Raw genomic sequence first — 18,508 nt, forward strand, 5'->3', positions numbered from 1 at the left:
TTCCTCATTGAATATCTTGTCACCTAACCCTAGGAGACAGTTTCACTGGTTTCAGATTATTTTCAAATGCATATTTTCAAATGCATATTAACTATCCACTTTATTTGAAACAATATCTAACACCGTACCAAACAATTTATAGTTTGAGACACACTGACTTCTTATCCTTTAATGTGCCTCGCATTTTCAAAGAAAGTGGCAGGCGTTCATTTAAATTTAAAGCTCCATTCGATTGGAATAGCTTGCCTGGGTCACTAAGATTAATCACATCTTTGAGATCCTTCAAGACATCTTTGTTTATCTATTTGCAAACAAGCAATTGTTGTAAATGCTTTCCATAATGCTTGATTGCCTTCTGGTGTAATTGTTAATTGTTTTTTGGTTATCTGATTTTTCATTGTTTTCTCTCTCTTTTCAGTTTTCCGGTATTTCTCTCTTTTGTTCTTAATTACTCTCTATATATTTTGTAATGATCATTCTGGCGATGTCTGGGCAGGGGTGGGGGAGGTTAGTATGTGAGTGAATGTGTATGTTGTACTGTAATGTCTTGTCCTTTGTACTGTCCAGTCCTACCGAGGACCCTCTCGAAAATGAGATGACACATCTCAAGAGGTATTCCTCGTAAAATAAATAAATTGAAAAAAATATATACTTGCGAAGGTTTTATTGCACTGACATGAACAAGCGGACCGTCAGTTACGATCCCTGTGTGTCCACTTGCGGAGGGCTAAAAGCACACAGGTAGTGTGGCCGAGCGGTCTAAGGCGCTGGATTAAGGCTCCAGTCTCTCAGGAGGCGTGGGTTCAAATCCCACCACTGCCATTTCAGAAAGTATGGTAAAACAACTGACTTTATGGCCTGAAATAACTATAAGCTTTACAGAATCTTATAACATAGCTTGTTGAACTTGTCTGAAGAAACTGAAATGATAAGTGGCAACTTGGTAACCTCCTTGCAGACTCTTTCATTTATATCTGTACTCACATTGCCCTTTTTCCCTTTTTTAAAAAGACCACACAATCACAAGTGTTCAATGTGAAATATGCATGTATTGCCACTAGTGTCCAATGTTATAATAAGCATTTATTATGGAGTGGAAAACATTCCTAAACCAGAGGTCGATCGATTGAAACTATCCTCTGCTAATAATAATTGAATTTGATCACATTGCCATGTTTTAGTAGATTTAGCATCCACTGACACAAGTTTGTCCTAAGTGAAATGTCTTCACTATTTATTGCTTCAGTGTACACCCTCAAGACTCTAGGAGGAAATCAGGAAACTCACAAAAAAGATTATTGCAAGGTCCATCAAATGCTTAACTTTGTAAGCTACTGAAATCTTGGTTGCCACAGGTTCCCAAACATTCCCATATTAGATGAACCACACATTTTCAAGCCCCTTGTCCTGAAAAGCAGAGCAGAGTGGCGCAGCCGAAGCGTGCTGGGCCCATAACCCAGAGGTTCATGGATCGAAAGCATCTTCTGCTTCTTACAAGGCTTCAGTTTGGTAGGATTTCTATATCCCTTCTATCTATGTTCACATTTCCATGTGACAAAGCATCTGTTGCCACAAGTGTCCAAAGTGAAATGTCTCCACCTGCATTCTGACAAACTGCTTTGATCACTTGAGGTTAATCAGCAAAGTCTTAGATATGTACCTATCACCTGCTCCATTGTTTCTGGACAGTTCATTTACAATCTAAAAATGTACGTCCTACTGCTTTGGGAACAATTGTTGGTAGTGGGAGGGGTACTGGCTCTTTACAGTGAATACACAAAAGGAGTTGCTCACAGCTTGAGCCCAGGTAAATGCTCGGCCCATACACACACAGACCTTAACCTGCTCATTTGCTGCTGGTTACAATATCATAAGATAAATTATGCTAGAAAAATGTGGCAAGGAGTGAAATGTGTTGATAACTTGTATTAATAAACTATTGGCTTTTTACTTTTCTATTATGGAAAAAGGTGTCCCTCAAGGATCATCGTTGGGGCCTCTCTTATTCTCAATCTTCGTCAATGATCTCCCCCAAGTTTGTTCCGATTGTTCTATACATTTATACGCTGATGACACAGTGATATATACTTCTCATACTATGGTATCTAAGATACAGAACAATCTTCAATATGATTTCAAAACAATTCAAAAATGGCTCCAATGTAATGATCTTCTGTTGAATAAGAAAAAATCATACTGCATGCTTTTCCCAACAAGACCTGCTGCCTTGAATCAGACTAACCTGTTAATTAACTTCTTAGATGGCACCCCTCTTGGGAGAGTAGATGAATATAAATACCTTGGCCTTTGGCTTGACTCTCAACTCTCCTTCAAAGTACACATAAACACTATTGTAAGAAAGTTAAATCGCATACTAAGGATGTTGTATCGCTCTAACAATTGTTTTACACAGCTGATAAGGTTAAGAATTGTGAAACAACTACTATTTCCAATTATAGACTACACTGATGCAGTATATCAGAACACTACTGAGACCAATCTTAAGCCTCTGACTGTTGTTTTGAATAGTATCTGTAGATTTGTGTTGCGATGCCCCTACAGAACACATCATTGTGTCCTGTATTCCTCATTGAATATCTTGTCACCTAACTCTAGGAGACAGTTTCACTGGTTTCAGATTATTTTCAAATGCATATTTTCAAATGCATATTAACTATCCACTTTATTTGAAACAATATCTAACACCGTACCAAACAATTTATAGTTTGAGACACACTGACTTCTTATCCTTTAATGTGCCTCGCATTTTCAAAGAAAGTGGCAGGCGCTCATTTAAATTTAAAGCTCCATTCGATTGGAATAGCTTGCCTGGGTCACTAAGATTAATCACATCTTTGAGATCCTTCAAGACATCTTTGTTTATCTATTTGCAAACAAGCAATTGTTGTAAATGCTTTCCATAAAGCTTGATTGCCTTCTGGTGTAATTGTTAATTGTTTTTTTGGTTATCTGATTTTTCATTGTTTTCTCTCTCTTTTCAGTTTTCGGTATTTCTCTCTTTTGTTCTTAATTACTCTCTATATATTTTGTAATGATCATTCTGGCGATGTCTGGGCAGGGGTGGGGGAGGTTAGTATGTGAGTGAATGTGTATGTTGTACTGTAATGTCTTGTCCTTTGTACTGTCCAGTCCTACCGAGGACCCTCTCGAAAATGAGATGACACATCTCAAGAGGTATTCCTCGTAAAATAAATAAATTGAAAAAAATATATACTTGCGAAGGTTTTATTGCACTGACATGAACAAGCGGACCGTCAGTTACGATCCCTGTGTGTCCACTTGCGGAGGGCTAAAAGCACACAGGTAGTGTGGCCGAGCGGTCTAAGGCGCTGGATTAAGGCTCCAGTCTCTCAGGAGGCGTGGGTTCAAATCCCACCACTGCCATTTCAGAAAGTATGGTAAAACAACTGACTTTATGGCCTGAAATAACTATAGCTTTACAGAATCTTATAACATAGCTTGTTGAACTTGTCTGAAGAAACTGAAATGATAAGTGGCAACTTGGTAACCTCCTTGCAGACTCTTTCATTTATATCTGTACTCACATTGCCCTTTTTCCCTTTTTTAAAAAGACCACACAATCACAAGTGTTCAATGTGAAATATGCATGTATTGCCACTAGTGTCCAATGTTATAATAAGCATTTATTATGGAGTGGAAAACATTCCTAAACCAGAGGTCGATCGATTGAAACTATCCTCTGCTAATAATAATTGAATTTGATCACATTGCCATGTTTTAGTAGATTTAGCATCCACTGACACAAGTTTGTCCTAAGTGAAATGTCTTCACTATTTATTGCTTCAGTGTACAACCTCAAGACTCTAGGAGGAAATCAGGAAACTCACAAAAAGATTATTGCAAGGTCCATCAAATGCTTAACTTTGTAAGCTACTGAAATCTTGGTTGCCACAGGTTCCCAAACATTCCCATATTAGATGAACCACACATTTCAAGCCCCTTGTCCTGAAAAGCAGAGCAGAGTGGCGCAGCCGAAGCGTGCTGGGCCCCTAACCCAGAGGTTCATGGATCGAAAGCATCTTCTGCTTCTTACAAGGCTTCAGTTTGGTAGGATTTCTATATCCCTTCTATCTATGTTCACATTTCCATGTGACAAAGCATCTGTTGCCACAGTGTCCAAAGTGAAATGTCTCCACCTGCATTCTGACAAACTGCTTTGATCACTTGAGGTAATCAGCAAAGTCTTAGATATGTACCATACCTGCTCCATTGTTTCTGGACAGTTCATTTACATCTAAAAATGTACGTCCTACTGCTTTGGGACAATTGTTGGTAGTGGGAGGGGTACTGGCTCTTTACAGTGAATACACAAAAGGAGTTGCTCACAGCTTGAGCCCAGGTAAATGCTCGGCCCCATACACACACAGACCTTAACCTGCTCATTTGCTGCTGGTTACATATCATAAGATAATTATGCTAGAAAAATGTGGCAAGGAGTGAAATGTGTTTGATAACTTGTATTAATAAACTATTGGCTTTTTACTTTTCTATTATGGAAAAGGTGTCCCTCAAGGATCATCGTTGGGGCCTCTCTTATTCTCAATCTTCGTCAATGATCTCCCCCAAGTTTGTTCCGATTGTTCTATACATTTATACGCTGATGACACAGTGATATATACTTCTCATACTATGGTATCTAAGATACAGAACAATCTTCATATGATTTCAAAACAATTCAAAAATGGCTCCAATGTAAATGATCTTCTTTGAATAAGAAAAATCACTGCATGCTTTCCCAACAAGACCTGCTGCCTTGAATCAGACTAACCTGTTAATTAACTTCGTAGATGGCACCCCTCTTGGGAGAGTAGATGAATATACATACCTTGGCCTGTGCTTGACTCTCATCTCTCCTTCAAAGTACACATAAACACTATTGTAAGAAAGTTAAATCGCATACTAAGGATGTTGTATCGCTCTACAAATTGTTTTACACAGCTGATAAGGTTAAGAATTGTGAAACAACTACTATTTCCATTATAGACTACACTGATGCAGTATATCAGAACACTACTGAGACAATCTTAAGCCTCTGACTGTTGTTTTAATAGTATCTGTAGATTGTGTTGCGATGCCCCTACAGAACACATCATTGTGTCCTGTATTCCTCATTGAATATCTTGTCACCTAACCCTAGGAGACAGTTTCACTGGTTTCAGATTATTTTCAAATGCATATTTTCAAATGCATATAACTATCCCCTTTATTTGAAACATATCTAACACCGTACCAAACAATTTATAGTTGAGACCACTGACTTCTTATCCTTTAATGTGCCTCGCATTTCAAGAAAGTGGCAGGCGTTCATTTAAATTTAAAGCTCCATTCGATTGGATAGCTTGCCTGGTCACTAAGATTAATCACTCTTTGAGATCCTTCAGACATCTTTGTTTATCTATTTGCCAACAAGCATTGTTGTAATGCTTTCCATAATGCTGATTGCCTTCTGGTGTAATTGTTAATTGTTTTTTTTGGTTATCTGAATTTTCATGGTTTCTCTCTCTCTTTCAGTTTTCCGGTATTGCTCTCTTTTGTTCTTATTACTCTCTATATATTTGTAATGATCATTCTGGCGATGTCTGGGCAGGGTGGGGGAGTTAGTATGTGAGTGATGTGTATGTTGTACTGTAATGTCTTGTCCTTGTACTGTCCAGTCCTACCGAGGACCCTCTCGAAAATGAGATGGACACTCTCAAGAGGTATTCTCGTAAATAATTAAATTGAAAAAATATATACTGCGAAGGTTTATGCACTGACATGAACAAGCGACCGTCAGTTACGATCCCTGTGTGTCCACTTGCGGGGCTAAAAGCACACAGGTAGTGTGGCCGAGCGGTCTAAGGCGCTGGATTAAGGTCCCAGTCTCTCCGAGGCGTGGTTCAAATCCACACTGCCATTTCAGAAGTATGGTAAAACAACTGACTTTATGCCTGAAATAACTATAGCTTTACAGAATCTTATAACATAGCTTGTTGACTTGTCTGAAGAAACTGAAATGATAGTGGCACTTGGTAACCTCCTTGCAGACTCTTTCATTTATATCTGTACTCACATTGCCCTTTTGCCCTTTTTAAAAAGACCACACAATCACAAGTGTTCAATGTGAAATATGCATGTAGTGCACTAGTGTCCATTTATAATAAGCATTTTATGGGTGGAAAACTTCCAAACCAGAGGTCGATCGATTGAAACTATCCTCTGCTAATATATTGATTTGATCACATTGCATGTTTTTAGTAGATTTAGCATCCACTGACACAAGTTTGTCCTAAGTGAATGTCTTTCACTATTTATTGCTTCAGTGTACACCCTCAGACTCTAGGATGAATCAGGAACTCACAAAAAGATTATTGCAAGGTCCATCAAATGCTAACTTTGTAGCTACTGAATCTTGGTTGCCACAGGTTCCAACATTCCCATATTAGATGAACCACACATTTCAAGCCCCTTGTCCTGAAAGCAGAGCAGAGTGGCGCGCCGAAGCGTGCTGGCCCATAACCCAGAGTTCTGGATCGAAGCATCTTCTGCTTCTTACAGGCTTCAGTTTGGTAGGATTTCTATACGCCTTCTATCTATGTCACATTTCCATGTGACAAAGCATCTGTTGCCACAAGTTGTCCAAAGTGAAATGTCTCCCCTGCATTCTGACAACTGCTTGATCACTTGAGGTAATCAGCAAAGTCTTAGATATGTACCTATCACCTGCTCCATTGTTCTGGACAGTTCATTACATCTAAAATGTACGTCCTACTGCGTTGGGAACATGTTGGTAGTGGAGGGTACTGGCTCTTACGTGAATACACAAAGGACGTTGCTCACACGCTTGAGCCCATGAATCATGCTCGGCCCTACCGACATCAGACCTTAACCACCGCTCATTGCTGGCTGGTTCAAGATCATAGAAAGTAGGCTAGAACAATGTGGCAAGGAGTGAACTGTGTGATAACTATGTATAATAAACTATGTGCTGTTTACTTTTCTATTATGAAAAAGGTGTCCTCAAGGATCATCGTTGCGCCCTCTCTTAGTCTCAATCTTCGTCATGATCTCCCCACAGTGTGTTCGATTGTTCTATACATTTATAACGCTCATGACACAGTGTATATACTCTCATACTCTATGGCTCTAAGATACAGACCCCGTCTTCAATCATGATTTCAAAACAATTCAAAATGCTCCACAGTAATGATCTTCTATTGATTCAGAAAAAATCATACGCCTGCTTTTCCAACCAGACCTGCTGCTGGAATCAGACTACCTGTTATTACTCTTAGATGGCACCCTTGGAGATGTAGACTGAATATAAATACTTGGCCTTGGTGGCCTCTCCACTCTCCTCAGACGTTACACATACAACACTATTGGAAGCAAGTTAAATCGCAGACTAAGGATGTGGTATCGCTCTCACAATTGTTTTCTCCACAGCTGATAGGTTAAGCAATGTGAAACAACTCTATTTCAATTATAGACTACACTGATGCAGTTTCTCAGAACACTCTGAGAGCCACTCTTAGCTCGGACTGGTGTTTTTAATAGTATCCCTGTGTAGATTTGTGTTGCGAGGCCCCTACAGAACACATCATTGTGTCCTGTATGCCCTCATGGAATATCTTGTCACCTCACCCGCTAGGAGCCGTTTCACTGGTTTCAGTTATGTTCAACTGCCTATTTTCAAGTGCAATATTACTAGCCACTTTAATTTATTTTTGAAACATGAGCTACACCGTACCAAACAATATAGTTTTTGTGAGACACCAGCTGACTCTATCCTTTTATGTGCCTCGCATGTTCAACGGACGTGGCAGGCGTCTTCAAGTACTTTTAAAGCTCATTCGCTTGGCATAGCTGTGCCTGGGTCACTAGAGTCAATCACATCTTTGAGAGCTTCAGACATCTTGTTATCTATTTGCAACAACGGCAATGTTGTAAATGCTTTCCATAATGCGTGATTGCCTTCCTGGTGTAATGTTATGTGTTTTTTGGTTATCTGCTCATGTTTTCTCTCTCTCTGTTTCAGTTGTCTTCGGTATTCTCTCTTTGTTCTTATTCCTCTCTCTATATTTTGTCATGATCATTCTGGCGATGCTGGGCAGGTGTGGGGGAGGTTATTCGTGATGTGATGTGTAATGTTGTACTGTCGTGTCTTGTCCTTTGTATCTGTCAGTCCTACGAGGACCCTCTCGAAAATGAGATGACTACATCTCCAGAGGTATCCTCGTAAATCAATAAACTTGAAAAAATCGATACTGCGAAGGTTTTATTGCACTGACATGACAAGCGGACGTCAGTGTTAACGATCCTGTGATGTCGCACTTGCGGAGCTACACAGCACACAGGTCGTGTGGCGAGCGCGTCTAAGGCGCTGCTTTAAGGCTCCTCGTCGTCAGGAGGCGTGGTCAAAGTCACTTGCCAGTTACACGAAGTATGGGAAAACACGGACTTTATGGCCTGAAATAACTATCAGCCTTACAGAATCTATCATCGCTTGATTGCATCTTGTCTGAAGCACTGAAACTGCTAAGTGGCAACTTGGTAACCTCCTTGCAGACTCTTTCATTGATAGTCTGGACTCACATTGCCCTTTTCCTTTTTCAAACGACCACACATCACAAGTGTCTATGTGAATAGGCATGTCTATGCCACTGAGTGTCCCCAATGTGTATATATAAGCATGTGACTGGAGTGGAAACATCCCTAAACCAGGGTCGATCGATTGAAACTCAGCCTCTGCTAATATAATTGATATTGATCACATTGCCAGTTGTTAGTAGATTTAGCATCCACTGACACAAGTTTGTCTAGTGACATGTCTTCACTATGTATATGCTTCATTGTACGTACACCATCACGACTCGAGGAGGAAATCAGGAAACTCACAAAAAAGGATTATGCGCAAGGTCCATCAAAGATGCGTAGACTTTGTAAGCTACTGAAATCCGTGGTTGTCCACAGGTTCCCAACAGTCCCATATAGATGACCACACGCTTTGTCAAGCCCTTGTCTGAAGAAGCAGAGCTAGACAGGGGCGCAGCGACGCGTGCTGGTGCCATACAACCCAGAGGTTCATGGGATCGAAAGCATCTTCGGCTTCGTACAAGCTTCCAGTTGGGTGGATTTCTAGATCCCTTCTATCTATGCTCACATTTCGTGTGACGAAGCATCTGTTGCCACAAGTGTCAAAGTGAAAGGTCTCACCTGCATTCTGACAAACGGCTTTGATCATTCCATTGAGGTTATCAGCAAAGTCTAGATATGTACCTATCACCTGCTCATTGTTTCTGGATCAGTTCATTTCCAATCTAAAAATGTAGCGTCCTACTGCTGGGAACAATGTTGGTAGTGGAGGTGTACGGCTCTTACAGTGCCATACACAAAGGAGTGCTCACAGCTTGAGATCCCAGGTACTGCTCGGCCAACCACACGACCTAACCTAGCTCGTGTGCTGCTCTGGTGACAAGTATCATAAGATAAATAGGCTCGCAAAAAATGTGGCAGGAGTGACATGGTGTTGATAACTTGTATTCATAACTATTGGCTTGTCTTTTCTATTACGGAAAAAGGTGTCTCACGGATCATCGTGGGGCCTCTCTTATTCTCAATCTCGTCACTGATCTCAGTTGTTCGAGTGTTGCTATCATTTATACGCTGATGACACAGTGATATATACGTCTCATACTATGGTCTAGATACAGAACATCTCTCAATATGATTTCACAACATTCAAACAAATGCTCCATGTAATGAGCTCGCTATTGAATAAGAAAAACTCATACTGCATGCTGTTTTCCCGCCAATCAAGACCTGCTGCCTTGACTCCCAGACTAACCTTTGAATTAACTTCTAGATGGCACCCCTCTTGGAGAGTAGCTGATATCAATACCTTGCCTTTGGCTTGACTCTCAACCTCTCCTTCAGTACACAGAAACACGATTGTAAGACACGTTATCAGCGCCACTAAGGATGTTGTATCGCTCTGACCATGTGTTTACACCGCTGATCAGGTTAAGAATTGTGAAACAACTACTATTTCAATTATAGACGATCACTGATGCAGTATATCAGACCACTACTGCGACCATCTAGCGCTGACTGGTGTTTTTATAGTATCTGTAGAATTGTGTTGCGATGCCTACAGAACACCTCATTGTGTCCTGGATTCCTCCGTTGATATCTTAGTCACCTCCCTATGAGCCAGTGTTCCTGGTTTCAGATTATTTTCAACTGCATCTTTTCAATGCATATTATCTATCCACTTATTTGAAACAATATCTAACCGTACCAAACAATTTATAGTTTGAGACACACTGACTTCTTATCTTTAATGTGCCTCGCATTTTCAAAGAAAGTGGCAGGCGTTCATTTAAATTTAAAGCTCCATTCGATTGGAATAGCTTGCCTGGGTCACTAAGATTAATCACATCTTTGAGATCCTTCAAGACATCTTTGTTTATCTAGTGCAACACAGCAATTGTTGTAAATGCTTTCCATAATGCTTGATGCCTTCTGGTGTAATTGTTAATTGTTTTTTTGGTTATCTGATTTTTCATTGTTTTCTCTCTCTTTTCAGTTTCCGGTATTTCTCTCTTTTGTTCTTATTACTCTCTATATATTTGTAATGATCATTCTGGCGATGTCTGGGCAGGGGTGGGGGAGGTTAGTATGTGAGTGAATGTGTATGTTGTACTGTAATGGTCTTGTCTTGTACTGTCCAGTCCTACCGAGGACCCTCTCGCAAATGAGATGACACATCTCAAGAGGTATCCTCGTAAAATAAATAAATTGAAAAAAATATATACTGCGAAGGTTTTATTGCACTGACATGACAAGCGGACCGTCAGTTACGATCCCTGTGTGTCCACTTGCGGAGGGCTAAAAGCACACAGGTAGTGTGGCCGAGCGGTCTAAGGCGCTGGATTAAGCTCCAGTCTCTCAGGAGCGTGGTTCAAATCCCACCACTGCCATTCAGAAAGTATGGTAAAACACACTGACTTTATGGCCTGAAATAACTATAGCTTTACAGAATCTTATAACATAGCTTGTTGAACTTGTCTGAGAAACTGAAATGATAAGTGGCAACTTGGTAACCTCCTTGCAGACTCTTCATTTATATCTGTACTCACATTGCCCTTTTTTCCCTTTTTTAAAAAGACCACACAATCACAAGTGTTCAATGTGAAATATGCATGTATTGCCACTAGTGTCAATGTTATAATAAGCATTTATTATGGAGTGGAAAACATTCCTAAACCAGAGGTCGATCGATTGAAACTAGTCCTCTGCTAATAATAATTGAATTGATCACATTGCCATGTTTAGTAGATTTAGCATCCACTGACACAAGTTTGTCCTAAGTGAAATGTCTTCACTATTTATTGCTTCAGTGTACACCCCTCAAGACTCTAGGAGGAAATCAGGAAACTCACAAAAAGATTATTGCAAGGTCCATCAAATGCTTAACTTTGTAAGCTACTGAAATCTTGGTTGCCACAGGTTCCCAAACATTCCCATATTAGATGAACCACACATTTTCAAGCCCCTTGTCCTGAAAAGCAGAGCAGAGTGGCGCAGCCGAAGCGTGCTGGGCCCATAACCCAGAGGTTCATGGATCGAAAGCATCTTCTGCTTCTTACAAGGCTTCAGTTTGGGTAGGATTTCTATATCCCTTCTATCTATGTTCACATTTCCATGTGACAAAGCATCTGTTGCCACAAGTGTCCAAAGTGAAATGTCTCCACCTGCATTCTGACAAACTGCTTTGATCACTTGAGGTTAATCAGCAAAGTCTTAGATATGTACCTATCACCTGCTCCATTGTTTCTGGACAGTTCATTTACAATCTAAAATGTACGTCCTACTGCTTTGGGAACATTGTTGGTAGTGGGAGGGGTACTGGCTCTTTACAGTGAATACACAAAGGAGTTGCTCACAGCTTGAGCCCAGGTAAATGCTCGGCCCATACACACACAGACCTTAACCTGCTCATTTGCTGCTGGTTACAATATCATAAGATAAATTATGCTAGAAAAATGTGGCAAGGAGTGAAATGTGTTGATAACTTGTATTAATAAACTATTGGCTTTTTACTTTTCTATTATGGAAAAAGGTGTCCCTCAAGGATCATCGTTGGGGCCTCTCTTATTCTCAATCTTCGTCAATGATCACCCCCAAGTTTGTTCCGATTGTTCTATACATTTATACGCTGATGACACAGTGATATATACTTCTCATACTATGGTATCTAAGATACAGAACAATCTTCAATATGATTTCAAAACAATTCAAAAGGCTCCAATGTAATGATCTTCTGTTGAATAAGAAAAAATCATACTGCATGCTTTTCCCAACAAGACCTGCTGCCTTGAATCAGACTAACCTGTTAATTAACTTCTTAGATGGCACCCCTCTTGGGAGAGTAGATGAATATAAATACCTTGGCCTTTGGCTTGACTCTCAACTCTCCTTCAAAGTACACATAAACACTATTGTAAGAAAGTTAAATCGCATACTAAGGATGTTGTATCGCTCTAACAATTGTTTTACACAGCTGATAAGGTTAAGAATTGTGAAACAACTACTATTTCCAATTATAGACTACACTGATGCAGTATATCAGAACACTACTGAGACCAATCTTAAGCCTCTGACTGTTGTTTTTAATAGTATCTGTAGATTTGTGTTGCGATGCCCCTACAGAACACATCATTGTGTCCTGTATTCCTCATTGAATATCTTGTCACCTAACTCTAGGAGACAGTTTCACTGGTTTCAGATTATTTTCAAATGCATATTTTCAAATGCATATTAACTATCCACTTTATTTGAAACAATATCTAACACCGTACCAAACAATTTATAGTTTGAGACACACTGACTTCTTATCCTTTAATGTGCCTCGCATTTTCAAAGAAAGTGGCAGGCGCTCATTTAAATTTAAAGCTCCATTCGATTGGAATAGCTTGCCTGGGTCACTAAGATTAATCACATCTTTGAGATCCTTCAAGACATCTTTGTTTATCTATTTGCAAACAAGCAATTGTTGTAAATGCTTTCCATAAAGCTTGATTGCCTTCTGGTGTAATTGTTAATTGTTTTTTTGGTTAAACTAACTAAACTTAAACTAGTGATGGCCAAATAAAGCTTCATGAAGCTTTGTGAACCATTTTCCTTATTTTCTGAGCCCACTAGATTGCGCTCTTGGTTTAAAGAAAAAGGCTCAAGGAATGGTAACTCAGTGTGGTTTCAACCCTTTGTTGAACAGAGAGCGCCATCTAGTGGGCTCAGGAAATAAAGAAAATGGTTCGTGAAGCTTCATTAAGCTTCATTTGGCCATCACTACCATAACCCAGAGGTCGATGGATCAAAACCATCCTCTGCTACTTACAATGCTTTAGATATGTAGCATTTCTATATACCTTCTATCTATATTCACATTTCCATGTGACAAAGCATCTGTTGTGGCAACAGATGACATTTCACTTTGGACACTTCTGGCAAGTGTCCAAAGTGAAATGTCTCCACCTGCATTCTGACAAACTGCTTTGATTGTGGTAAATCAGTGAAGTCTTAATGAATATACAAAAGGAGATGTGTTTGTCGAGGTTGAAAGGAGTAATAAAGTTTTCCGTCTGTACAGTCTGTGGTTGGGACAGCAGCCCCCATGTAGTTGTATGATGATCCTCATAAGTAAACAACACAACGTAATTGGTTGATGTCTTCATTCCCGTTGGGAGAGCTCAGGAAAATCAACTTCTTTTTGAAAAAAACAGTTTGCTTTATCGCCGCGTAATATTTGCGTTTTGTGTGAAAGTACTCGTGACAAAAACAACAGTTTAAAATTTTTATTATTTATAATTTATAATTATTTATTTTATTTATATATATATATATATATATACATATATATATATATATATATATATATATATATATATATATATATATATATATATATATATATTAGGGCTGTCAATCGATTAAAAAAATTTATCTAATTAATTACAGACTGTGATTAATTAATCGAAATTAATCGCATACATAATTAACAGTGCCTGAACCGATGCTTTTTAAGAAAGTAAAAAAAGAAAAGAAAACAAAGGGTACTAAACAACAGTTGGTGACATTAAAGAACGGCTTGTTTATTGCTAAGGCCATATGGTCAAAATTAAATGATTCAATAATAATGTATAACAATAACAATAACTTATTTCACTAGTAAATTGCTGTTGAACGACAAAAACAACCACCAAGGACATTTACAATAACTTCAAATGCACCACGAAGCTGTAGTTTACCAGTTTCATTGAGCGCACCGTCTGTGTTGTTTTTCCGACGGCAGCTCGGCAGCTGCAGATTGTTACATCCCGCTGTTGAGTCACAGTCCTCTACAGTAAAACACAGTCACACTTTACACCGTTCAGCGTTAGCTGTCAGCATTGTAACCGTGTTTAATCCAGCTACTAGCTAGCGGTAGGCTAGCGTAAGCTGCTGTCGAGTATAGTGTTAACTAGCTAGCGGTAGGCTAACGTTAGCTGCTGTCGAGTATAGTGTTAACTAGCTAGCGGTAGGCTAACGTTAGCTGCTGTCGAGTAGTGTTAACTAGCGTCCCGTGCAGCGGTGTTTGTGTTGCCTATCGTCTGTTTCAGAGCATCAGAGAGAAGTGCAGACATATCAGTGGCACCAGATTTCGGTAGCCAGGGTTGGCAGGAAGAAGATTTTTACAAGTAAATGTTCCAGTTAATAATCCAGGCAGCGCATTCTCGTCTCCCTCCTTCATTTTACAGTCGAATGGTGGCTAGAACGGCTCCGGGTCAAACGTCAATTTGGAATGGATTAATCTGCGTTAATCTGCGTTATTTTTTTTAACGCGTTATTTTTTCTCAGATTAATTAATCGAAATGAACGCGTTATTTTGACAGCCCTAATATATATATATATATATATATATATATATATATATATATATATATATATATATATATACCATTCACCATACCTAGAGATTGGCATGGGGTACTTTCCATAAAATCATCTCTCAATGCAAATCAAACCAGCTATTAGGCTAACTGAAATAAAACCATGCCAATCTCTAGGTATGGTGAAGGGGATGTGATGATGTGGGGCTATTTTAATTGCAAAGGCCAAGGGAACTTTATCAGGATGCATGAAATAACTGGCCTTTAAAAGTAAAAATCTGCCTGCCTCTATGGGAATTTAACATAGGGGTGTACTTACTTATGCCCCCTGTATTTTAAAGAAGAACAAAAGATGATTTTTTTATTCCTCTTTTTAGTCAACTTTAGCATGGGTGTCCTAATTTGTTCACATGACTGTATATATATATATATATATATATATATATATATATATATATATATATATATATATACAGTATACAGTATATATATAATTACAATGAAATAATCTATGGTCAAACATGATCACTTGAACATTATCAGCTGACTCTGAGCTCACGTAATGGCACCAGCTCCACTTGTTGAAGAAGATGTTGAGCTGTGGTTGAAAGCTCTTTAAGAATATTTTATTTCAAATTATTGTGGGATACAGTCCACATTGGTAAATAAAATAAATCTGACTTTTTCCATTTTCCTTGAATAAGAACATTAAAAAAAGATCATGTGTCTGGGGCTGCCTGTGTAATGACCCGTTTTTTTAAACATCACTATGTGTGACACCCCTTCCTGTTATGTTACTTAACACACTGTTTGGTTGCTTCACACTTCCTGGCTTGTGGGTGCTGTCGCTCCATCCAGATATACCTCTGCACAGCTGTCAACGACACACGTCTTCCTGGTACTGGTAAGGTTGCTTTATCACTAAATAGTTTGCTAGGAAAGAAATATGTTTTCTTACTCTTAAACGCTTCACTTATTCTTTTTTAAATTTTTAAATTTTTAAAGTTCTTACATGGTGATGTGTTTCAAACCACGTCTGATGAGATACAAAAGAAACTGTATTTGCCATCATCATCAAACATTTTGTGAAGAAGTCTATTTTATTAAGCAGACTACAGGAATATGAAACAATTGTCTTTGCGACACGACTAGTTTTGGAGTCATATTGGGGAAGACAAGCTTCTTGTTTCTGAGAGGAAGTGGACTGAATTAAAATACTGACCAAGACAGAGATAGCATTTTCTCATTTATTCTCTATTTGATATCTGAATCCTGTTTAACTATATTATGTGAAAGAATTATTAACTATGAACTCATTTCTCCTACATCACATCATATTACACGTACAAATGAGCTTTGATAAGATAAAGAATCCCCTTTCACTTTCATGTTAAACAGCAAAGTAAATCTATCCTATTTGTCAGAGCCTAAAGTTTAAGTCTGGTGAACTCCATAGTTACATGTCTGCAACCAGCACAAATATTTCTACATTTTGGTCAAAAAAAAATGTAAGGAGAAAAATGTACAATGCCGTGTATTTCTAACAATGTACTTAGGGAGGCAAACAGACTTTCACATGAGGCACAGTGAGCTTCCAAGTGAAGCGGTGTCCACAAACTGCCACACTGCCTCCTGTATTAAATCATACCAGAAATACCAGGAGGAGTACAGAAACAGGCCCTTTTCAGACAGCTACTGTCCTCACATTTCTTACACAACACACACCATTCTTGCACAGGATGTTCAGCAGGGTGTCATGATATCTGTCACAGTATTAAACGTTTAGCAATAGTAGTCAAGGTTTTTGAGCTAGAAGCAGGACTATCTAAGGTGCGCTAGAGTCTCGTCTCTGTGAAAACAGCTGTTGGCGTTGAGGCCTGAAGTCAGAAGTCAGAAGTTAGGAGTCAGTCAGTTGGTCAGTTAGTCCATCATGACATTATGTTAGCTGACAAGTAACACCTTTTCTCCTTTCTTCATCTCCCCTCTTCCTCCTTTCTTCCTTTACTCTTCTTGTCCACTCATTTTCTTCTACTTTTCCTTTGGCAGTATGTGTTGCTAAAGTGATTTGACAATGGTTGAGTAAAGTCCATCGTCACCACTGGTATATAGTTAATATCATTATTAACAGCTGATCTGAGCTACCTTTATTCTGCTGTTTGACATGTCCTGCAAAGAGAGGACAACACGGCATACAGTAAAGAGTCTCCATGATAGGAGGTGTGTGTGTGTCAGAGCTTGTTGTAATGGTGATTTCCGCAGTGAGGGAGTAGAGGAGGGAGGGGGAGACAGTATCTTTAATGGGTCAAACATGTCCATTTAATGATAATTATACCTCTTAAGTTTGTTCTGTAATTCATGATGGTGGTGATGGCGCAGTGGATATAACATATTCCTTTGGTGTGTGAGATCTGGGATCTGGGTTCAATTCCCACTGTGATACATCAACCAATGTGTCCCTGAGCAAGACACTTAACCCCTGGTTGCTCCAGAGGCTTGCAACCTCTGATATATAGCAATTGTAAGTTGTTTTTGGTAAAACTGTCAGCTAAATGACATGTAATGTAAAACTGTGGGTCCAAATGGCAAAAATATTATCATCACAAGAGAGATAAAAGTCTGGCGAATGCATTGATGTGGTTTTTATGTTTGTGGTGTCAAATATATAATGCGACACAGAGCAGCACAAACAGGAAACGTCTGCGTCCTTCCAGATATTTTTTTCATTGTTTCTATCAGCAGTTGGTATGAACAGAGCCAAAAGTTTAAAGCCGGTGGATTCCATAGTTACATGTCTGAGACCGGCACAAAATTTCCTACATTTTGACCAACCATGATGTATGAAGAGTGAAAACTGTACGGGAGAGAGCAATTTGTTTGGAAAACTTTCAGAGAATCATACTGCAGCTCCCCTCTGGCTCTCAACATTCCATCCCCATACACACACATACATACACACACATTGGAAAATCTGAAACAGTCTGAAAACTGGACGATACATAAACTGTGATTTGGTAGAAACTGTGCTTGATATCAGAATGCCCATTCAGCCCAATAAAGGCCAAAGTCTTGTCTTCAATTTAAACTTTTAATTATTTTAGTATGGTGATACAGTATGGCCCCAAAGAGGGGTTGTTTTGAGCTATGTTAAGCGATTTCCCAAAGATTTCCTATTAAAGTCTATGGGAAATTTTGCGCCATTTTTTGCAGATTTCGTGAAAACCGCATGGCAAATCTCTTAGAAAACTCATAGCACACCATTCCCGATCATTACACACGTTTTGATGTATTTTGTGTGCATGTGTTGGCAACACTCCGTGACTAGTAGCGGGACAAAAATGTGACGGAATAATAATAAGTATGGGGGATATTAGTCATTGTGCCGATTGCTGCTATTGCAGCACACTGAATAAATCATCAGGCGAGGTGAATGTAAAGGTGTTAAAGAAGCTTCCTGAGTCTAAGTCTAGTTCCCACACATTTATCATTGATAACTCTAGCTGTAACTTGTTACTGCAGTTGGAATGCAGTAAACTCTCAACAGATTAGTTGTTCAA

At 39.1% G+C, this 18,508-nt stretch overlaps 1 protein-coding gene and 2 non-coding genes across 4 annotated transcripts in view; all 3 read left to right on the plus strand.

The window, feature by feature from the left end:
- The first annotated feature begins 740 nt into the window (after positions 1 to 740).
- On the plus strand, positions 741 to 822 carry trnal-aag. Its single transcript has one exon. It is a non-coding gene; the product is annotated as a tRNA-Leu (tRNA).
- Positions 823 to 3,323: 2,501 nt separating this feature from the next.
- On the plus strand, positions 3,324 to 3,405 carry trnal-aag. Its single transcript has one exon. It is a non-coding gene; the product is annotated as a tRNA-Leu (tRNA).
- A 12,335-nt stretch (positions 3,406 to 15,740) lies between these two features.
- The window catches only part of itgb2 (integrin, beta 2), a 33,269-nt gene continuing 30,501 nt past the window's right edge, over positions 15,741 to 18,508 (plus strand). The window contains exon 1 of one of the 2 annotated variants that reach the window (XM_031289613.2): positions 15,741 to 15,858. The gene's annotated coding sequence lies outside the window, so the exon portion shown is untranslated. The remainder of the gene's footprint in view (positions 15,859 to 18,508) is intronic. The other variant, XM_031289612.2, reaches the window with a different exon arrangement.

Source organism: Sander lucioperca, chromosome 8, assembly GCF_008315115.2.
Source record: "Sander lucioperca isolate FBNREF2018 chromosome 8, SLUC_FBN_1.2, whole genome shotgun sequence".
Classification (NCBI taxonomy): domain Eukaryota; kingdom Metazoa; phylum Chordata; class Actinopteri; order Perciformes; family Percidae; genus Sander; species Sander lucioperca.